The sequence below is a fragment of the Phyllostomus hastatus genome, unplaced genomic scaffold (assembly GCF_019186645.2).
Source record: "Phyllostomus hastatus isolate PE091 unplaced genomic scaffold, TTU_PhHast_1.1 phas_scaffold_501, whole genome shotgun sequence".
Taxonomy (NCBI): Eukaryota; Metazoa; Chordata; class Mammalia; order Chiroptera; family Phyllostomidae; genus Phyllostomus; species Phyllostomus hastatus.
In genome coordinates, this window is record NW_025334033.1 from 28,071,287 (window position 1) to 28,093,721 (window position 22,435).

General features: G+C 39.7%; 1 protein-coding gene and 1 non-coding gene across 4 annotated transcripts in view; both read right to left on the bottom strand.

The window, feature by feature from the left end:
• CSNK1G1 (casein kinase 1 gamma 1) overlaps positions 1-22,435 on the bottom strand; it is a 164,107-nt gene that overhangs the window by 59,535 nt on the left and 82,137 nt on the right. The window lies entirely within an intron of this gene.
• Positions 14,078-14,181, bottom strand: LOC123808983. Its single transcript, XR_006783869.1, has one exon. It is a non-coding gene; the product is annotated as a U6 spliceosomal RNA (small nuclear RNA).

Consider the following 22,435-nt stretch of genomic DNA (forward strand, 5'->3'; position numbering starts at 1 on the left):
ACTCATTTATCTTGCTGATTTCCAGTTAGACTACAGAATAAGTGCTGCAACAGTCCTGCTTCCCAGTTTCAAGTTCAATTAAGTTCCAAGTGTCTGATGTTCAGTTTCTCCATTCATAAAACATCACAAGTGAGAATGGAGTGCTGCTGTAACAGCAAAAAAAGGGTATCTAACCTCGACTGAGGTTGCTGAAGCAAGCTTCACAGAACAGGGGTCACAGGCCCACTCCTGAAGAAGGATGGTGAAGAACTGATTAGGCCGGAGAGGAGGGAGTGAATCTGCAGGCTGAGGTAGTAGCAAGTATATAGGGAGCTAAGCGCACTGAGGAAAAACAAAGGTAACAGCTCTCTAAAACTAGAAAAACTAGGACTATTTTGCTCTCACCTGGAGTTCTTTTAATTCTGAACCACTGGTTGTTTGAGTAAATGTCTCTAAAAAATATGGCACAGGTCATTAATAAAGTTGCAAAGGCAAAGACATCTGAGTAAATAAAGAGATCAAAAGAATAAAAAAGAAAAGTAAGGATTTATCTGAGTATTATACACCCATATTGCCCTAATACATCTTTAGTAACAGCTTCACAGGAAGTGTTTTCTTCTAAGCACACACTAGGAACTCACTACTGCATTATAGCAGGCAGCACTCTATAATATAAATACAGTGTGAGCCATGAATGACAACAATGAATTTAAGTTTTCAAGAAGCCAGTTTTTTTACACATTTTTTTAATCCTCAGCTGAGGATCTGTTTATTGATTTTAAATGAGGGAGAGAGGAGAGAGAGAGAGAGAGACAGAGACAGACAGAGAAAATTGTGATGAGAGAGAAACATCGATCAGTTGCCACCCACACACGCCCTGACAAAATATTGAACCTGCAACCTAGGTATGTGCCCAGACTGGGAATTGAACCTGCAATCTTTTGGTGCATGGGACAATGTTCTAACCAACTGACCACCTCCTGGTCAAGGCTAGAAGCCGAACTTTAAAAATAAAAAGAGTCTTCCAGTCAAGGTGGTGGTATGGGCAGATATGGCTGGTCTCTTCACACAACCATATCAAAATTACAACCAAAATATGGAACAACCAGCACTCAGAACCTTCAGAAATTCAGTTGAATGGAAGTCTGACAACTATGGAATTAAAGAAACCACATCCATTCAGACTGGTAGAACGGGTGCAGACACAGAATGGGCTGGTCTCTTACCCATATCTGGTGGGTAAAAATTCGGGAGGGATGTCATGGTAGCAAGGAGCCCCAACCCCATACCAGGCCCCCCAACCTAAGGTTCCAGTGCCAGGAAGAGAAGTCTCCACTACTTCCTACTGCAAAAACAGTGGGGATTGAGTCAGTGGAAGAAACTGCTGGAGCCCCATGCAGTTCTTCTTAAGAACCTACACACAGACTCACCTACTCAGACTCACTCCCTCTGAACTCCAGCACTGGGGTAGCAGCTGGAAAGGCACCAGTATACAGGGAGAAACTGAAGTGTTTCACATCAAGACAAGCAGAGGCTATTGAGCTGGCAAGCTGGTGCCATATCTGAGATTCCATCACCCTGGCTAACACTGTTCGACCCACCTTGGAGATTCCCACAGACTCTGCCCCACACAACTTACAGGCCCACCCAAGCTGCTTTTCCATATGAATGGCTGGTCTTCGCTCATACTGCACAACTTCCTAAATAGCCTCAAACAAGTGACAGCTGGCTTCAATGAGCCCCCAGGCCCGACACTAGCAGTAGCTATCTTAGATTCACAGCTTCAGAATCTTCAAGCCCAGCATAAGTAGCAGCCATCTCACATTGCTTTACAACTCAGGCAGGGCAGCCCTGGGTAAAACACAGGTCGGGGCTGACAGTGGCCTGTACCACCTGGGGAGCGCCACGGCCAGCGCATCCAATGAACAGCTACAGACCACGTGGAAGCACCATGCCCATGCCCCTGCCCCTGCACACCTGATCCTCCACAGAGGGCAGAGATTGGTGGTGAGCAGTCACAGCAAGTCCTTGAAGCTGACTGGCCTGGGTAAATCCCTCCCACTGATCTGCCAACAGCAACCAAGGCTCAACTACAAGAGGAGGGTGTCCTCAGGCCACATGAAGGGCACACCATGAGTACCCAGCTTGGGTGATAGGGGAGGCCGTGCCAATGGACCCTACAGGACACCTACTACATTAGGACACACTGCCAAGACACAGCGTCAAAAGAGGCCCTACCCAATATACAGAAACAAACACAGGGAGGCTGCCAAAACAAAGAGACAAAGAAACATGGCCCAAATGAAAGAACAGATCAAAACTCCAGAAAAAAGAGCTAAACAAAATGGAGATAAGCAATGTATCAGATGCAGAGTTCAAAACATTGGTTATAAGGATGCTCAAGGAACTTAGTGATGACCTCAACTGCATAAAGGAGATCCAGTCAGAAACAAAGGATACACTAATTGAAGTAAAGAACAATTTACACGGAAACAACAGTAGAGTGGATGGAGAATCACATCAATGATTAGGAACATAAGGAAGCAAAAAACAAAACAAAACAAAACAAAAAACAACCAATCAGAACAATAAGAAGAAAAAAAGAATCCCCCCAAAATGAGGACAGTATAAGCAGCCTCTGGGAAAACTTCCAGAGGTCCAATATTCACACAGGGGTACCAGAAGAAGAGAAAAGAGTAAGAAATTGGAAATATATTTGGGGAAAAAAAAAACAGTGAAAGAAAACTTCCCTAATTTGGTGAAGGAAATAGACATGCAAGTCCACGAATCACAGAGTCCCAAACAAGATGGGTGCAAAGAGGCCCACTCCAAGACACATCATCATTAAAATGCCAAGGGTTAAAGATAAAAGAGAGACTCTTTAAAGCAGCAAGAGGAAAGAAGTTAGTTACCTACAGGGGAGTTCCCATAAGACCATCAGCTGATTTCTCAAAAGGATCTTTGCAGGATAGAAGGGAATGGCAAGAATTATTTAAAGTCATGTAAAGCAGGTACATACAGCCAAGATTGTTCTATCCAGCAAAGATATCATTTAGAATCGAGGGGCATGTAATAAGTTTCCCAGTCAAGAAGAAACTAAAGGAGTTCATTGTTGCCAAACCTTATTATATGGAATGTTGAAGGGACTCACTTAAAAAAAGAAGATCAAAACTAGGAACAATAAAATGGCAACAGACACATATCTACCAATAATTGAATCTAAAAACAAAGAAACCATTGAATTTAAAAAACAAACAAAAAAACAGAGACAGAATCGTGGATACTGGAAAGTTTTGATGGTTGCCAGATGGGAAAGGGGAATGGGGGAGGGGGAGAATGGGTGGGAGGTGAGGGAACTAAGTACAAATAGGTAGTTATAGAATAGCCATGGGGATGTAAAATACAGTATAGGAAATGAAGCAAAGAACTTATACACATGACCCATGGACATGAACAATGGTGTGGGGAGTGACTGAGGGATTTGGGGGTGCTGGATGAAAGGGGTAATGGGGGAAAAATCAGGACAGCTATAATAGCATTATCAATAAAATGTAATAAAAAATAAAAGTAAAATGAAATAGGTGGAATTAAGTTTAATAATATATTTTATTTACTTCATATCCAAAATATCATCACCTTAGCATGTAATTAATTTAAAAATTATTGGGATATTTTACATCTTTTTTTGGGAGGTACTAAATCTTTGAAATATAGTATTTTATACTTATAATGCATTCAGATCTGCCACATTTCACGTGCTCAATATGCACATGTAGCCAGTGGCCCAGCTGTGTAAAGAGTTATCAAAAATGTAAGTGAGACTATCTTATGTACAAAAATGCAGCAGGAAACAGCTCCTACACTTGGTAATCTGCATGACCTCGACCAAAAACCCTTCTCCATCCCACGACTCTCTTCTTCAAGCTCTCCAGAATTGCTAGTTCTGTTCATTCAGAGACGATCTCAGGTTGTCTCCCTTTTAGCATATAAATTTGGGGCAACATGTCTATTCTCGTCCACCACTGTATCCCCAGAGTTTACCTTAAAACAGTTTTAACCCAGCTGGGATAACTCAGTGAATATCTCTTTAATAAAGGCATGAACTGACACAGACCTGTCTCTGGATCTTAGCTTATTTTGTTCTTGGAGGGCTTTCTTATTCTTCTATTTGAACACATCCAAGTAAATCATATCCTTTTTTGAAACCTCATAGCTCTCAATAAAGCCTTCCCTATTCCAAGTAATTATTTGTTTATATAATTATAAGTTTTAATATAATTCCAAATAACTATTTGGAATATAAACATTTTTCCCCTCAAAGGGCTTCCATATAATTTTATTTGTACCTTAAAAAATAACATTCCACTGTTTTAGTTTGCATTATAGTTACTTAGACACATTAATGAGCTCTACCTTACAATCAGTAAACATTAAATTTTCCTTCTAATAACACTCTAGTCTCCTGTAGGACAGAAACCATCTTATTTATAACTCTCTGGCTCTCAAATTAATCAGCATAGTGCTATGAACTCAGCTGATGCTCTCTATGTTTTTGTTAGTGTAAACTTCATCTCCTTGCATTATGAATAAATTAATTGTTATTAGTTAAGAGACTGCTACAGGCTATTAAAGAATGATGAATCAAAGCAATACAAAGTTTAAAAAAAGATGAAAAGTTAAAAGTGTGTCAGACTGTTGAAAGCATTAAAAAATGCAGAGGTGTATAAGGCTGACAAACTCTTCTTTTAAAGTGGGTGGAATATAAATTACTTGCTTAGGAGTTGTGGCAAGAATATAACTGTTCACAAATGTTAAAAATTCACCTTTTTGTTGGTGCCTTAAACATGCTTATAAATTGTATCTTGCAAATACAGAAGGGATCAGTTAGCAACTAGATTACTATTTTAATAGTAGGTGCATGGAGTTAGCTTTATGTAGTTTGTTACTGGAACTTGAGGAAAATATTCTCTCTCACCAATGACACTTGATAAGAAATTCATTAAGTTTTAACATAAGACAGTGGGTACATGCTTCCCCTTCTCATAATCCATGGGAATGATTCACTTTAATGACTGACCCATCTTTTTCATACTCCATAGTTTGGGGGATGTTAAAGAGATGTTATCTTTCTTCTTAATGGCTAACTGTACAAACTATGAGTTAGGAGGGGTAGTGACTGGGGGCTACAGTCAGTCTTATAATAGTCACTGAGCTTACTCTAGTCCTTAGTTTGGACTGGAACTTTAGTCTTTGACCTCAAGTAAGCTTTCTGAATGTCTAAAGAATGGCTGTGAGAAGATGGAATGAAGTGGACCATGCAGGTACAAGAGTAAAAACAGAAAAGTATGACCTTGAATTAAGGAGAGAAATGGCATCAGAACCCAGAGGGTCTGTGTCCCTTTATAAGCAGCCTCCCACTGACAGGCTTTGGTGACTGACACTTCCCAAACCTTTGCCTGCATAAGCACCACACAGCACCAGTTTTCTGGAACTGATTAATTACAACGCTTCAGCCCAGTCCACTTACATGTAAGTTACTTGGGTTTATTTTTGGAACCTTACCTTCTATTTTTCATAAAATTGCTCAAAGAAGACAAAATCCAAGTAACACATCTGGCCTTCACACTGAGCAAGTATCTCTAGCAGTTCTGCACTTTGCAAAAACAATACACTGAAAAGGTGTTAGTACTTTGTGTTTCTGTGAGGTGTATGCAGTCCAAACAACTTCTATAATAAACTCAAAACACTCCATTCGCAACTAAAGAAATTACTGGCCCAACAAGTCTTCACCAGCAAAATGTTTAAAATAGAATCCCCCCAACCCAGGAGAGGGAAGGAAAATTTTATATATATGATTAAAGGAAATTACTCTATATGCCTCATGTGACTGACAGCTATTTCAAAGTTTTAAGGGGCAGAAAAGGGACACATAGGGTTTAGCTCTAACAGACAAGGAAGTCCTTATGGCATTAGACATGAACTTTTTTGCTTATATTTCATTGTACCATAGAGTACCTTATTAGCCATAATACATGAAATGTCTCAGTGCTTTAAATTATGAAAAATACACATAAAGGACACACAACCATGGAATTTAGTCTAGAATGGCTGGGCTTCAGAAATATCAGTTCCTTTTTTGGCTAAATATCAGTTCCTTCTTTGGTATAGCTTGTTAATAAAGGTTAAAGTCACATTTAATCCTCGGAAAATCAGATAGAAATTCACAGTACTATCACCACTGAATTAGCTCCATTAAATACTAGCAATTATTAGTACTGAGTGTGTGAATCACACCTTTCCAAGCCCACTAAATCAAACAACCCTTTGTATTTTTTTCCTCACAAAATTAAGCATTAATCACAGATTGGACTTATATTGTAATATCAAGGAAAGCATTTAAATGTCCTTTTAAAATGTTTTCTGGACAACGTAGGTGGATTTCGAAACAAACACACATACACCCACACTCTTTAAAAGGAAAAGACGGTGACCACACCACACTTTCCTTGTCTGAAGTTTGTCCCATTATACCAATCTCAAGTTCTTGCTACTGACTCACCAACTCAAGCACACTTTTATATTTAGGTTCTGCTCCCTAAGAGGAAAAACAGTGACACGGGTGCTGCTCCTTCTGCAAAGAATACACACAAAGACTCAGATATTTTCCAACATCTTCCTTACTGTTTACCCAGAAGACAGAACTTCACCTTTTTTTTGTTTTGAATATGAGGTTACTGCTATTGCTTTCATGTTTACTTATTTCAAATAGGCCCCTCACACTGAAAGGAGCAGATCTTTCCTAAGGTGAAAGTTTGGTAGATGTGGCTTTAAACCATAATTCATTCCAGACTCCTTCGAACTATGAAACAGTCTGCCTCTCTTAACACAGGCCCAAAGCAGGTTTTTCTCCTAAGATTATTCTTTTCTTTCTCCTAAGATCATTCTTGATGGGTAAGTACAATAAACACAGGGACAATTAGTTGTTAAAAAGGCAGTTTTCTTCCTGGGATTACCCATCCCAGGTGTCACCGCCCTATGCCAGGACACCACGCAGTTGTTTTAGGCTCTACTCCCCATTTAAAGAATCTTGATATGTTGAATTGTCTCTAGGAAAAATGTTTTGCTTTCTAGCAAGGTACAGGAAGAGAAAAAAAAGTAATGTCTGCAAGCTCACTATTCTCTTGCCACACTACTGGGTGTTTTCTCCCAGTTCTTAAAGCCACATTCTTAGAGAACCTGCTCTCTGCTGCTGAGTGGTGAGGTCCACAAGACTCTGCACCCTTTTGAATGAGGTACTTGGACCAGGACTGAAGAGCTGTTCCAAACTGAATCAGCCAGTCCTCTTTCCAAGAACTTGCAACTTGGACACTGGACTCCAGTCAATCTCTGCTGGTGCTTGACTTGAGAGGGCCTGCTGCATGAAAGGCCTTTGCCTACAAAGTGTAAGGAGAAGCCAAGAACGCTGGTGATGTGGAGAAAATGAAGGGGGTTAACAGAAGCCAAGGCCAGAGATTTTATGACCCTGCACAGAGGGAGAGCCCAATAAAGCGTCAGAGTCCAGAAGAGTTGGACAGAGAGCCAGGGCCAAAGAGCAGTTGTCTTGGTTCCCAGAGGCTTTCCAAGTCCTCTGTTCTAATTTCCAGTGAGACCTGTATATGTCCTTCCTTGTTCTGCAATACGCCCCTGTGATCTTCCAGTAAACCTGTCTTTCGGATCTAAGCTAATCAGAAAGGACTCTGTTATTTATAACCAAAATAGTGTTGTCTAAGACACACACATAACTGTTCATCTTCTTCCACATTAACCATCATTTCCTAAATACTCACTATGTACAAGACACTAACTTGCTGCTTTAAAGAGGGAAGAAAAAAACCCCAAAAGATAAATAAGATACAGATTCTGCCCTTGGGGAGCTTACAGGTAGTAAACAGAGAGGTGAACAGCTAACCTGGTATTAGGTTAAGCCTTAAATAAAAATTTATAAAATGAAGGAAGAGTGTGATGTGAAATGGCATAAGAACCAAATTTACCTACTCAAATTTAACAATATATGCTTGGCTAATAAAAAGCTTAAGAAAATAAAAAAACAAAGTTTTTTGCAGATGTATACCTTATTATATCAACTCTGTATCACTGTATATACTATACATCTATGCTACGTAGTACTCATTTGCTGAACCTGATCACAATACACAAATCCAGTTAGACTGTGACTTCCCATCAAGATGGCAACACAGGTAAACACGCCTCGCCTCCCCACACAAACCCATCAAAATTACAACTAAATTATAGCACATCAGTCAGAGCCAATGGAAATCAAGTTAATGGGAGTCTGACAACTACAGAATTAAAGAAACCACATCCATCTAGACTGGTAGGAGGGGCACAGACTCAGAACAGGCTGGTCCTACATCCACATGTAGTGGATAAAAATTTGGAAGGGTTATCTTGGGAGCAAAGAGTCTCAGCCTCACACCAGGGGATCTCCAGGGTGGAACAGTGTTGGCCAGGTTGATAGAGTCTCAGATATGACACTCGCCTACTGGCTCTGTGGCTGTCCCTGCCTTTCTGTCTGGAAGAAAGCTATCCCACAGCTCCCGCCTTGACACCAGACACTTCAGTTCCTCCCTGTGTGCCACTGGTGCCTTTCAAGCTGTTATCCCGGTGCTGAAGCTCAGAGGCAGTGAGTCTGAGTAAGTTCATGTGTGGGTTCTTTAAGAGGAACTGCTTGGGGCTCCACAAGTTTCTCCCACTGACTCTTCCTGGGGACTTCTCTGCCTGGCACTAGAACCCTGGTATGGAGCTGGGACTCCTCGCTCCCGAGATATTCCTCCTGAATTTTTATCCACCACATGTGGATGTGGGACCAGCCCATTCTGCGTCTCTGCCCCTCCTATCAATCTATATGGATGTGGTTTAATTCCATAGTTGTCAGACTTCCATTCAACTTGATTTTCTGATGGTTCTAAGTGATTGTTGTTCTACTACTTAGTTTTAATTTTTATTTATTTATTTTTAGAGAAAGGGAGGGAGAAAAGGGGGGAGAGAAATGTTGATGTGTGATAGTTTGATTGGTTGTCTCTTGCACATCCCAACTAGGGAACTGGCCTGCAACCCAGGCATGTGCCCTGACTGGGAATCAAACAGGCAACCTTTCATTTCCAAGGCCAGCATTCAGTCCACTGAACCACACCAGCCAGGGCTGACTTAGTTGTAATTTTGATGTTGTGTGAAGAGGTGAACTGTGTTTAGCTATGCCACCATTTATACCAGAAGTCCAAAAGAAGTAAATATTTTACATATTTTCCAAACTATCAGTAATATTAGTTTTCCCCTGAACTTACAAAACTTCTTTTTCTTTTTAAAAATATTTTATTTATTTATTTTTAGAAAGAAGGGAATGAAAGGAGAAAGAGAGGGAGAGAACCATCAATGTATGGTTGGATCTCATGTGTCCCCTACTGAGGACCTGGCTGGCAACCCAGGAATGTGCCCTGACTGGGAATCCAACCGGTGACCCTTTGGTTCGCAGATGGCGCTCAATCCACAAGCCCTACCAGCCAGGACTATAACTTACAAAATTTTTTAATTAAAAAAATGTTTTCCCTTTGGGCCAACTGCATGTAAATAATGACAAATTCCTTCTCTGAACTTACTCTGTTTTTTAACAGGGCAGAATATGAGATCTAGAGTGGTATCTTTTCTGAACTATAACTGTTAAAGAGTGGAGCCAAGTAAAAGTTGACAAGTTACGACCCCTGATTCAATTTGATTGTGTCTAAATAATTCTCTAGCTGCTGATGGGCTATTTACATCTGAAGATCTACAATGCTACAGTAACTATATTAATAAGAACCACACATAATTCTGACCTTCAAACAGCTTAAATCCCAGAACTTTTACCATAGAGTTTTTGGATGCTCTGTGGTCATAGGTACTAAATATACATGTCTCTGTGTGTCAAATCCTTATAGAAATAATTTGGGGGACTTCTGGCCAAGATGGAGGCGTACGTAAGACACACTGTGCCTCCTCGCACAACCAAATTAAGTACAACAAAAAATTAGAAACAAACAAACAAAAAAACAGAACTGACAGAAAACTGAACGGAAGTCTGAGAACCAAGGAGTTAGACACATTCATCCAGTTGGGTAGGAGGGGCATAGTTGGGTGGCTAGGTGGAGTCGGGTGCTTGGTGGAGAAGGTTGCAGAGAAAAGGGAAAAAAAAAAAAAAAAAAAAGCAGTGGCTTGCAAACCCAGGCACACAAGGCAGCAGCTGATGGACCCCAGGTGCTCAGGCAGCAATTGGCAGACCACGGGCTGACCAAGTGGTCCCACATTCATGTGCAAAGAAACCAGGTGAAGCTGGGGAGCGGGACAGACCAGGCAGCCCAGGGCCCCAGCTCGGGGAAATAAAGCTTCAAACACCCACTGAAAACACCGGTGGGGGTTGAGGCACAGGGAGAGACTTCCAACCTCACAGGAGAGTGCGTTGGAGAGACCCACGGGGTCCTAAAATGTACACAAGCCCACCCACCCGGGAATCAGCACCAGATGGGCCCAATTTGCTTGTGGGAAGTGGCAGAAGGATCTGAAATCCAAGAGAGAGTGGAGCAAGTGCCATTGTTCCCTCTGGGTCCCCTCCCCCACAGCCATCATCACAACCCAGCGACTGGGCTGACTTGCCCTGGGGAACACCAAAGGCTCCGCTCCTCATAGGGAACAGACATGACAAGACTCCCCCCCCCCCACCCGCCAAAAAGGGCCCAAACGGAAGAACAGATCACAGCCCCAGAGCAAATACAACTAAGCGACAAAGAGATAGCCAACCTATCAGATGCACAGTTCAAAGCACTGGTAATCAGGATGTTCACAGAACTGGTTGATTTCGGTTGCAAATTAGATGAAAAAATGAAGGCTACACTAAGTGAAATGAAGGAAAACGCACAGGGAACCAATAGTGATAGGAAAAAAACTGGAACTCAAATCAATGGAGTAGACCAGAAGGAAGAAAGAAACAACCAAACAGAAAAGAATGAAGAAACAAGAATTCAAAAAAATGAGGAGAAGCTTAGGAACCTCCAGGACATCTTTAAACATTCCAACATCCGAATTATAGGGGTACCAAAAGGGGAAGAGGAAGAACAGCCAGTGGAAAAATTATTTGAACAAGTAATAAAGGAGAACTTCCTTCTGGCAAAGGAAATAGACTTCCAGGAAGTTCAGGAAGCTCAGAGAGTCCCAAAGAAGTTGGGCCCAAGGAGGAACACACCAAGGCACATCATAATTACATTAGCCAAGGTAAAAATGAAGGAGACAATCCTGGAAGCAGCAAGAGATAAGGGGACAGTCCCCTACAAAGGAGTTTCCATCAGACTGTCAGCTGACTTCTCAAAAGAGACCTTATAGGCAAGAAGGGGCTGGAAAGAAGTATTCCAAGTCATGAAAGACAAGGACTTATATCCCAGATTACTCTATCCAGCAAAGCTTTCATTTAGAATGCAAGGGCAGATAAAGTGCTTCTCAGATAAGGTCAAGTTAAAGGAGTACATCATCACCAAGCCCTTATTATATCAAATGTTAAAGGGTCTTATGTAGGAAAAAGAAGATAAAAAACATGTATACTAAAATGACAGCAAACTCACAATTATTAATAACCACACCTACAACAAAAACAAAAACAAACTAATCAAACAACTGGAACAGGAGCAGCAGAACCACAGAAATGGAGATCACATGGAGGGTTGCCAACAGGGGGGAGTGGGAGGAGGGTGGGAGAAGGTACAGAGAATAAGTAGCATAGATGGCAGGTAGAAAATAGACAGGGGGTGGGCAAGAATAGTACGGGAAATGTAGGAACTAAAGAACTTACGCCACATGGACATGAACTAAAGGGGGGAATGTGGGTGGGAGGGGGTGTGCAGGGTGGAGGGGAATGAAGGGGGGAAAATGGGACAACTGTAATAGCATAATCAATAAAAAAATAATTTGGGGACTTTGTTCTAATATCTTAAATTATTCATTTATATCTCTATTCTGTTTCCTTACTATAGTTTATCAAGAATTGTTGGCATAAGCAAATGAAGAAGCCGACAGTCTGGAGAGAAGAGAGTATGCTTGAAAGAAAGAGGCTGCAACTTAACATGGTGATCTTACCACCAATGAAATCTATTCAAAGAGTTCACATACAGAGATTTCATCAATTTAACAATTTGTTGAGTCTCTTCTTTGGAACAAATGAGATTCAAGTTTTATAATAATGAATAAAAGATGCTTCTTGCCCTTAAAAACCTTACAATCCAGCAGCATATTACACTGTGAACAGTCCACAGGATGAGAGTGATATGGTTCTCTGTGCACGCTCTCAATATAGTGCCTCAAGGGTGGAATGGAATATACTTCTTTGGGGTTAATTTCTGTATCCTGGAGTGATAAATTAAATGGAGTGATAAAAAGGAATAGGAGTGTTGGTCATGGCCATTCCAGAGCAGGGGTCAGCAAAGCATAGCTCAGGCCAAATCTGGCCCACCTACTTTTGTATGATAAGAATAATCTCTGCATTTTAAAATATTTGAAAAAAATTGATGAAGAGAATTTCATGGTACGGGACTATTACATAAAACTTAAATTTCAGTATCCATGAATAAGGCTTTCTTAAAACACAGCTCATTTGTTTATATGGTGTTTATGGCTGTTTTATGCTGCAAGAACAGAGCTGAATAGCTACAAGAGAGACAGATGGTCCACAAAGCCTAAAATATTTACTACCTGTTTCTTTACACTATCCGGGAAAAGAGCTCCAGAAAAAAAGATCAAACTCCATACCTATCAGTTCTGTAAAACCATATTGTAACCACAGCACAAGGACAGTCTAGCTGGTTCAGTTCACGTTTGGTCCTGACCATAGCTGGAGCTGTGGAAGTAAAATTGTTCCTTCTCACCAAAGAGGCTTGAATGAGAATAATTATGTTTCAACCTGACCACATTCAGCTCCTCTAAAAGAAATAAACACTTCCTTCAGTATTATAGATGTGATGGGTTCACAGTAGCCAGAAATTTTGCTCTATTGAATCAAAGAAAGGACTGGGAAGTATCAAGTGACTACAGCTTGAGAATGCATCAGAAATTTTTCAAAAATGAAGCTGTTCCCCACTCAATTCTTCTGTGGCATCCCATTTAGAGGAAATCTGCCCTTCATTCTGATATTTTTTAAAGCTATGGGAAATGTAAATAGGGTATTTCCATTTCTACAGGGAAGTTAGGTCTTTAATTTTAATATATATCAATACTGCTTTGTTTAGGTAGACTTTCCCTTAAGAATTCAAGGCCTTTACAGACATTACCTCATTCAACCCCAGCAGGTCTGCAAACTCGGTAAGAAACAGAAGGTTTTCCTGTTGTATGAATAAGGAAACTGAGGCATAGTATGGGCACAAGATTCACATTTGAGTCACAAAAAAACTGGAAAAAACTGGGCTAAAACTTTCTCCTTACTCCAATTCTTGGCTGTAATTCACATTGCCTGTAATTTGAGATGGCAAGTGTCTAAATCTCCACAGTCCTCAAAATGTAATTTCAAGGCTTCCCTTTTATAATATTTAAGATCAGTTTGCCCTGAACTTAGTGTTGTATGTCTCCTCCCTCTGTAATACCCCTGGCAGAGAGATTTGAAAAAAGTTTTATACATGGCAAGAAAGGATCCAGATTTCATTTTCTTTCCCACAGATCCTCCTTTTGTTGTTATAAAAACTTTCTGCCCAACTGGAGACCAAAAAGTTTTTCTAAATTCTTTAAGCACTCCTGACTGTTGGGCATCTACGTTGAGGCATATTACTTGTTCCCAACTACTCTCCTTATATGATTCACTTCTATTTTAAGTAAAATTCCCCTCTTTCCAGTATCTTTTCAAATGTTCTTATTTTTAATTTCCTGTGTACTGCTTCCTATGTTTGCCCAGCCTATTTACAATGCACTCCTCCTCAGGAAGTTCACAACATTATCGAAGGGTTTTTGTTGATCTCATACTTTCTTACGATTTTCTTCAGAGTCATGTTTTATTCTTCTGTTGAAGCAGAACCATGTTCTTTTTAACTTTTTAAAAAATACAGAATGCTTCATGAATCTGTGCATCATCCTTGTGCTGGGGCCATGCTAATCTTCTCTATTGTTCCAATTTAGTATATGTGCTACTGAAGTGAGCACCATGTTCTTTTTAATTTAACAGTTGTCTAGATTTGAAGCTCTTCTTCTGGTACCAACTGGTACCTCCTATATATTTTTTATAATATATAACATCATTCCCTCCCAGAAACTGCAAAATTGCAAAGCTCAATCAGCTCTACAAACTCTTTATTCACAGCATAAAGGTCTCAGTGGGTGAAAATGGTTTGCATAAGATAGCTCTGAACTTCTCAGTTGTATACATGCCACTTCTATTCAACATAAATGATTAATTTGTTTTGGAAAGAAATGTTTCACAACCTAGATCAGCAAAGGCCATAAAAGGTTTTAGAGGCAACAAAGCAGCCTTCTAAGGCATGAAATTTAGGGGCACCATATGAAAAAGATAATCTTATTCTTTCACTAGGGGGAGATTCTGGACCTGCTTTAATTAAATATTTTTATGGCTATGTTCCACCACTCTATTAGAATTAGGTAAAAGATAATGGGTTAAAGGCCCCAAGTATCTGTTAAGTATATGTATGCGTGTGTATGTATGCATATATATATATATTACAAAAAACTGTACTATTTGTTCTAGTTGTGTGAAAAAAATACACCATTGGTATCTTGATGGGAACTGCATTGAATCTACCATACAAAAACATAGGACAAATATTTCTAGCTTAGTTTTGCCCACTGTGTGACCCTAGGTAAGTTAGTTACTAAACTCTGTGCTCAAAAATGGGAAAAATGAAGTAACAAATGAAGTACCTACTGGATACCTAAGACTTGCATTCTCTGCCCCATGAGATTTTGCCTTGGCTTTGTTAAAGATTTTTAACAAACGCTTTGTTAAATAAATAAAATCTTTTTAAAGATTTCTTTAAAAAGATTTTATTTATTTATTTTAGACAGGGGGGAAGGGGGAGACAAAGAGAGGGAAAGAGACATGAATGTATGGTTGCCTCTTGCACGCCCCCTACCGGACACCTGACCTGGCCCACAACCCAGGCATGTGCCCTAACTGGGAATTGAACTGGTGACTCTTTGGTTTGCAGGCTACCACTCAATCCACTGAACCACACCAGCCAGGGCTCTTGCTGTCTTTTTTAACTTCAGGATTAGCATCTCCTTTATAAGACAGCCAAAGCAGAATAGTCATTAGCAAATTAGAACAGCTGCTCAAAAACCAGGACACAGCAGCTCAGACTTAGATGAGCTATGATATAATATTTATTCCTAGAGCCCTTGAGAATTCTTCCCAGGCAGGTTGCTAGGTAGGAATGGAATTAAATGTTTAACCAAAGCAAGGTGAGTTACTTCACTACTTTTAGGACCTCTCATTATAACTAGGAAGGGTCCAGAAGCAAAGAGATCATTGCAGTGTCTGTCTATATTACAGTTAGGACTTCCCAAATGCCCAGTGAGGTGGTAGGAATTTTTAGTCAAAGTAGTAGGGTAGGTTATTTACTAAAAACGTCAAAGCTATGGTTCAAAATCACTCTTCCTAAGAAACAGTTAGATCTGAGAACAATAATAGCAGGCAACTTTATAGCCACCAGCCAGAGGCCTCCACCATATTTTATCTACTTGCACTCTCATATCCATATCTAGAGTCCTATTTTCTCACTATTTACCAATCCCCATTCTCTTTCATTTGTTTTTGCCCTTTCTGACTCATTCCCTCACCTTCCCTCCCTTCTTGTGCCATTTCTGCTGCATGCTTGGTTCTGGTTTATTCACTTTTTATTTAATTATCAAACACATATTATACTAGGCCCTTATCACGTGGCCAGCCCATATCTAGCTATGAACCTTCATGCTCATACTGTCCCTCACCTATCTTTAGGCTTCTTGTGGTTTAGGCCACTGGTTTTGCCTATCTCTGCCCCAAACCTGTCATCAGGTCCAGTTCCTGTGTGTTAGGATACAAGCATAAGTGAGAGGTGTAGAGGATAAAAGACTTCTGGGCGAGGAAATTTTAAAATTAACAATGTATATACTTCTCTAAGTGAAAGGACTCTGAGAACACAGGGAAACCTAAAAACATTTTTATAACAGAAAAATAAATTTGGGACTTATACATGGTGACTATTATACAATTAACACATTGATGACTGAAAAAAATGCTAAGACCATAAGAGACATGGTTATAATTCAAAGGATGATTCCATCTGCTGATTCCAAGGCTCACAGCTTTTAATTACCATAATTAAATATTGCTCTTCTTTCGTGTGAGACTGGATCACCATGCCAAACCAACACTGAAGCTCCCACGAAGGCCAGCGAGTTTCAGGGAACACGGAGTCCATCTTTAAGTCCCAGATTCCTAATCTTGTGCACTCACAACTTATAGAAACTACATCTGAAAAGCATAATTGTGCTCAATTCCAAAGTCCTTTGTGCCTTGAAAAATCAAAACACAGTGATATAAGGAGGAATAAAACAAAAATAAGACAAAACTGAAGGATGTTTAATTTAGTCACAGAGAAAATCAAAAACTTTGACTTTCCAACACTGAGGAAAAATACAGTAATTTTTCATAGTCATTACATATAATTATAGAATTTCACATTTAATAAGTTTTTCTTTGTGATAAATTTAGAAATTCTCCAGCTCTCTCAGGTTCGAACCATGATGTGCACATAAAACCCTACCTCATCCCCAGCCATCCAATTATATGAAACACTAGACAATGTTCTCATTTTGATTCACGGTTCCCTGCATGTCCTTTTTGCCAGGGTTATATTTATAATGTAATTAAATTCTAAAAATATGTTTATGTTTTCTGAAACTGAGGAAGATACCAAGTATAATATGTGTACTAAAATGTTTCTTATATACAGTAATATGTGGTTTTTTAGATTTTATTTTTAACTTCTGGCCAAGATGGAGGCATGGTTAGATATGCTTTGCTTTCTTGCACAACCAAAAGAAGGATAGCAACCAATTTAAAAACAGAGAACCATCAGAACTGCCAGAAAATTGAACTGTATGTAAGTCCAACAGCCAAGGAGTTATAAGAAGAAACATTTATCCAGACTGGTAGGATGGGTGGAGATGGGCAGCTGGGATGGATAGGACTCGAGGCAAGGCGGAGGCTAGAAGACCAGGTGGTAGCACATTTGTGTGCAAATACATCAGAAGAAACAACTGGGTAGCAAGACAGACTGTGCAACCCAGGGTTCCTGCAAGAGCAAAATAAAGCCTCAAAATCTCTGGCTGTAAAAACCTGTGGGGGTTGCGGTGGTGGGAGAAACTCCTCGTCTCACAGAAGAGACCACTGGAGGGACCCATGGGGTCCTAAAACAAACACAAACCCATCCACCTGGGAATCAGCACCAGAAGGGCCCAATTTGCTTGAGTGTAGCAGGAGAAGTGACTCAAAGCAAGGCGAGAGCTGAGGAAGCAGCACGGTTTGCTCTCTAACCCCTTCCCTTCATATAGCACGACAACACAGTGAAGAGGGTTGCCCTGCCCTGGTGAATATGTAATGCTCCACCCCTTACAACATAACATGTGTGCTGAGACAAAGAAATATGGCCCAAATGAAAGAACAGATCAAAACTCCAGAGAAAGAACTAAGCAACAAGGAGATAGCCGGCGAGGAGAAAGCCAGTTTATCAGATGCAGAGTTCAATGCACTGGTAATCAGGAGGCTCATGGAAATGACTGAGTACAGTCAAAAAATAAAGGAAGAAGTGAAGGCTATACAAAGTAAAATAAAGAAAAATACACAGGGAACCAACAGTGAAGGGATGGAAACTGGGACTCAAATCAACGATTTGGAACAGAAGGAAGAAATAAACATTCAACCAGAAAAGAATGAAAAAACAAGAATTCAAAAAAATGAGGAGAGGCTGAGGAACTTCTGGGACAACTTTAAGCATCTGAATCATAGGGGTGCCAGACGGAGAAGAGGAAGAGCAAAAAATTGAAAACTTTTTTGAAAAAATAATGAAGGAGAACTTCCCCAACCTGGTGAAGGAAATAGACATGCAAGTCCAAGATGCTCAGAGAGTCCTAAAGAAGCTGGACGCAAGGAGAAACACACAAGACACATCATAATTAAATTACCCACGATTAAAGATAAGGAATCTTAAAAGCAGCAAGAGAAAAGAAGACAGTTGCCTAAAAAGGAGTTCCCATAAGACTATCAGCTGCTTTCTCGAAAGAAACCTTACAGGCAAGAAGGGACTGGAAAGAAGTATTACAAGTCGTGAAAGGCAAGGACCTACATCCAAGATTACTCTCTCCAGCAAGGCTATCATTTAGAATGGGAGGGCAGATAAAGTGCTTCCCAGGTAAGGTCAAGTTAAAGGAGTTCATTATCACCAAGACCTTATTATAGGAAATATTAAAGGGACTTATCTAACAAAAAGAAGATGATCAAAAATTGAACAGTAAAGTGACAACAAACTCACCACTATCAACAACTGAAACTAAAAAACAAAAACAAACTAAGCAAACCAGTAGAACAGGAACAGAATCACAGAAATGGAGATCCCATGGAGGGTTATCAGAGGGGAGGAGGGGAGACTGGGTGGGAAGGAACAGGGAATAAGAAGCATAACTGATAGGTACAAAATAGACAGGGGAAGGTTAAGAACAGTATGGGAAATGGAGAAGCCAAAGAACTTATATGTACAACCCATGGACATGAACTAAGTAGGGGGAATGCTGGAAGGAGCAGGGGAGGACAGGGAAGAGGGGGACAAAGAGTGAAACACAATGGGACAACTGTAATAGTGTAATCAATACAGTATACTTAAAAAAAGTTTTACTTTTAATAAAATCTTAGAATCAAATAAGTCTTAAAAATCATGTATTTTAACTTTTTACCCCTGCAAAATTCGCTCTCACACCATCCAGAATATACGTGCTCAACTTCTGCCTGAAAACTGCCCTCCCTCTAAGAGACAGGAAATCCTATTGCATAAGACAGCTTACTACAGTTCACAATTTGCTTTTACTTCCTATAAGGTGTTTGGAAAGAAAGGAAACAAGGCGTTGCATCACTTTTATCATTTGTTGAACTTACGCCTGAAACTCTTAACACACAGCTCAAGAGAAATGGGGACAGAAAACAGTTGCTTGGTGATGGAAGAGGTAAGGGAAAGACCATAAAGCCACTGCTGTAGTCTTTTAAAAAATTAAGTAGCCTTGACCAGTGTGGCTCAGTTGGTTCGGTGTCGTCCTGCAAAGCATAAGGCTGATGGTTTGATTCTGTGTCAGGGCACATGCCTGGGTTGCAGGTTTGCTCCCTGGTCGGGGCATAGGCATATATGAGAGGCAACTGATGTTCTCTCTCTCTCTCTCTTAGAGAGAGAGGGCCCTTCCTCTCTCTCTAAAAATAACTAAATATATCGTTTAAAAAAATTAAGTAGATACTGTATCTACTTAATGTATTCAAAATAAAACACATAATTTGTGTTTTTAAAAATTTAGTCATAACATTGGTCAGAGGAAAAATGCACAATACTAAAGAATTAAAGTCAAAATTTAACAGTGACACTGCTTCCCATTTCTAATCACACTCTTTAAAGGTTACTGTTATTAAATTTTATGTATATCTACTCAAATATTTATGTTCATGTTAACATTATCTGTATTAACATATGCATTTCTTGTGCTACACGAATACAATCATGCTATATAGTTTGTAAAACTTTTCACTTAAAAATTTGTTGGGGCATCTTTTCATATGAGTACCTAGGACTCTAGCTTCTAAATATCATCATTTTTTATCCAGATCCATGTTGATGACATTTAGATTACTTTCACACTGTTAAAACTGTTATACAAAGCCAAAATTTATCTTCTGAAATTTCTTTCAATATTTTTGCTTTAGCATAATTTAGAATAAACTGAATCTATCATTTAATAGCTCCTGGAACATTTGACAAATCGTCACCATTATCACAGAAATGGGAATAAATGGAAGAGACACATGAAAGAAAAGTTCTGCGTGTCATAATACTTGGGAATCAGAAGAGTGGAAAATGATTTCCTCAAATAGAAGCAATCTAAGTATGTGACAACACAAAATGGTTGGCTAAATTCTAGTTTTTGAAACTGATGGGATATTACACAGTGATTGCAAACAGGGACTCTGCAGCACACCATGACAAACGCTACAATGACACAGTGAAAGAAAACAAGCTGTTGGGTGTGAGCTGAGGTTAACTGTGACATATATCTGCACATGAAAAGGACAGAAATAGTCAAATGAAATGTAGCTGCATTAGGGTGGTAAGAGCATGGAGCATTATTTCCTTTCAAAAAGTTCCCTAACATTTTGTTATTTGGTTCTATAATAAATGAAAAAAAAAAAAGGAAAACATGGTAGTTATTAGGAAGATCAACATCCCCATTCTTAGCTTCACGGCCCTCAAGTCCCCCTTTGCTTTCTTCCCTGAATATACTGACATATCAACCCTCACAGTGAATAATCAGGTCTTGAAATTCTTGATGGCAAAGCTACCATCAGCAAACAAAGCTTGAAGTGTGACTGCCCACGAGAGAACAGAGTGGGCTGGAGGGTAAGAAACAGAGCTCAAACAAGGAAAACAAGGGACAACCAGGAAGAGCTCCAACTTAAACCATGTTCATGATCATCCAGTGCTACCATTTTCGTTGTATCTCCACATGAGTAGAAAACGTATACATTTCCAGATCACATGGTCAGCACAACTTGGGGGTCAAAAACTCTAGGTAATGGTTAAGATCTGGTGACTCAAGGAAGAAATGGCCATGTTCCCAAGCCAACACAAAAGTTCCTATTTTAAGAATTTAAAGCCTCAAGCTCTGGTCACAATAGCAACAGCAGTATTCTTTATATTCATAATCACTCATTTCTCCCCCACAATTTCATCCATTTATTTTATAATTTCCTGAATGAACGTCAGTCACAATAAGATTTGTTTTAAGTATATTTTGCAAATCACTGGCCTATACTGAATAATGACAAAGCAACAGTGAGTAAAAATACTATCACATTATCTCGGTTACTGTGTGGTTCTAATGAGAGCGGCACATGGGCCCTGGCTGCTCCAACATTAACTACTGATGAGATGAGTCAGATTTGCAGCTGGGAACACACTTTAGAAAAATAGGGAGAGAAACACGTGTGCTTGTAAGTTAGCGAAGCAGTTCCAGTGTTTGTGTTCACTAGAACACAATGTATTTATATGTTGAGGTGGTGAGGTGGTGAAACCTTGTCTATTTTCTTGTCAACTGTTCTACTTTCAATATAAATTTCCATTTTTGTCCATTCCCAGAGAATATTTTTATTAATAACTCGTCAAAACTCTAAAAAGGTATGCTTATCAAATCTTTCCAACTTCTTTCGGTCATCAAAATGCCGCCTACTATGTGAAAGAACTATGCTGGGCCTCTACAACGGAAACACGGGTGAAAGCACAAGCTTTGTTCTTAAGGAGCTTACAGTCTCATGGGCAGAAGGGTATGCAATCACAATTGAAACGAGCCTTTTAAAAACAGAATCAGGACTGAAAAATATCCCAGTATTAGTAATAATGGGATAAAATAACATGGCATCTAAGAGGTTTAGGTGCTCAAAATCAATTATATAACCACAAAATGCAAAAAGCCTTGACGGCAGCTTATATGAAAAATATGTAAAGGTTTCAGCTGAGTAAAACTCCATAAAATCATAGAAACCAACTATGTGAATTGGCTGTTAAAATAGCTACTCTAAATCAAAAGAAATATTGTGTCCAGATTAAGGAGGATAATAATCCCACTCTCTCCGTATCCAGAGTTACTGGTGCTGTTTTACGAAGATGAAGGGGAATGTCACAAAACTCGGACTGAGTGTGTCGTGCATAAGTAAATGCTTGCTAGCAATGATGGTGAAGTATCTGTAAATCATGTTATACAAAAAAGACAATGAATTGAAGGCACATGGCGTAAAAACAAGACTTGGAGAGGGGTGGTAGAGGGGGCAGTATATAACAATTGTGACAAATGCCTCAGAGCTGGTAACCAAGGGCTCAACAGTGCTCCATGAAAATAAAGAAGGGCAAATTTTGGCCAGAATTCCAATGCCTTCAACACTTCATTTCCAACACTGAATTGACCTTACAGATCAATAAATTCTGTGGCTAGGAATAGTCAAGCAGAGATGGATGACCAATTGTTAAGATACAATTCTTATACTGGGTGGAAATCTATAACTGATCTCTAAAGCTCTTCCTACCTTGGAAAAGCCTGCGGCTATCTTGTTAGCTGCAGGCAAGAATATCAAGAAGATGACACTCATCACAGCTAC